The following is a 1998-nucleotide window of genomic DNA, read 5'->3' on the forward strand; positions in this document are numbered from 1 at the left end:
AATTCTCCTGCCTCAGCCTCTCAAGTAGCTGGGATTACAGGCATGCACCACCATGCCTGGCTAATTTTTGTGGGTTTTTTTAGTAGAGACGGGATTTCATCATGCTGGCCAGGCTGGTCCCGAACTCCTGACCTCAGATGATCCACCTGCCTCAGCCTCCCAAAGTGTTAGGATTATAGGCATGAGCCACCACACTTTACCTAAAAGTATTTAATCTTAACAAAATCCAGCTTATCAATTATTTTGCTAACAGCACCAAATACTAGCAAAGATGAGAAACAACAAAAACTTTCATTTATTTCTGGTAGAATGTAAAATGAAACAGCCACTTTGGAAGACAGTTGGCAGTTTGGTAAATATACTCTTACAGTATGTTCTAGTCTGTTTTGTGCTGCTATAACAAACACCTGGGACTGGTTAATTTATAAAGAACAACATTTTATTTCTCACACTTATGGAAGGTGGGAAGTCCAAGATCAAGGCACCAGCAGGCTCACTGTCTGGTAAAGGATCCTCCATGCTTCCAAGATGGTACCTTGTTACTGCATCTAACAGAAAGGGAGAACACTGTGTCCTCACACACCAGAGAGCAGAAAGGCAAGAGGACCAAATGCTTCACAAAGCCCTTTTTTTATTTTTATAAGGTGCTTAATTCCATTCACAAAGGAGTAGCCCTCATGGCCTAATCATCTCTTAAGGCTTCACCTCACCAGATGTGGTGGTATCCGCCTATGGTTCCAGCTACTTGGGAGGCTGAGGCCAGACGATTGCTTGAGTTCAGGAATTCAAGACTAGCCTGGGCAACATAGCAAGACCCTATCTTTAAAAAAGGAAAAAAGATCCACTTTTCAGTACGGTCACATTGGCCATTAAGTTTCAACACCTGAATTTTGGAAGGGATACATTTAAACCATAGTGCCATATGATCCAGCAATCACGCTCTTTGGTTTTAACCTAAGGAGTTGAAAACTGTGTTCACACAAATACCTGTACATAGATGATCATAGCATCTTCTTTCATAATTGCCAAAACTTGGAAGCAACCAAGATGACTTCAGAAGGTAAATAGATGAATGAACTGTGGTACATCTATATAGTGGAATACTATTCAGTGATAAAAAGAAAGGAAATGAGATATCAAGCCATGAAAAGACATGGAGGAATCTTAAATGCCTTTTATTAAGTGAAAGAAGCCACTCTGAAAAGGCCACATACTGTATGATTCCAACTATATGACATTCTGGAAAAAGGCAAAGCTATGGAGATAGTAACAAGATCAGTGGAGGATGAACATGGTGTGATTCATACCTGCAATCTCAGAGCTTTGGAAGGCCTGAGTAGGATGACAGCTTGAGGTCAGGAGTTTGAGACCAGCCTGGGCAACATAGTGAGACCTTGTCTCTACAAAAGAGTTTTAAAATTAGCTGGACATGATGGCATGCACCTGTAGGTCCAGCTATTCAAGAGGCAGGGGCAGGAGAATTGCTTGACCCCAGGAGTTCAAGGTTGCAGTAAGCCATGATCACACCACTGTACTCCAGCCTGGCAAACAGAGCAAGATCCTATCTCAGAATTAAAAAAAAAAAAAATCAGTGGTGACCAGGCACAGTGGCTCATGCCTGTAATCCCAGCATTTTGGGAAGCTGAGGTGGGTGGATCACAAGGTCAAGAGTTCGAGACCAGCCTGACCAACATGGTGAAACCCCGTCTCTACTAAAAATACAAAAATTAGCTGGGCATAGTAGTGCACGCCTGTAATCCCAGCTACTCAGGAGGCTAAGGCAGGAGAATAGCTTGAACCTGGGAGGCGGAGATTGCAGTGAACTGAGATATCGCCACTGCACTCCAGCCTGGGTGACACAGTGAGACTCCGTCTCAAAAAACAACAACAAAATCAGTGGTTGCCAGAGTTTTAGAAATAGGGAGTGATAGGTAGACAGAGCACATAGGGTTTTTAGGGCAGTGAAATGACTCTGTATGTGCTATAAAGAAGGAAACA

This window comes from Mandrillus leucophaeus, unplaced genomic scaffold (assembly GCF_000951045.1).
Source record: "Mandrillus leucophaeus isolate KB7577 unplaced genomic scaffold, Mleu.le_1.0 Scaffold577, whole genome shotgun sequence".
Taxonomy (NCBI): Eukaryota; Metazoa; Chordata; class Mammalia; order Primates; family Cercopithecidae; genus Mandrillus; species Mandrillus leucophaeus.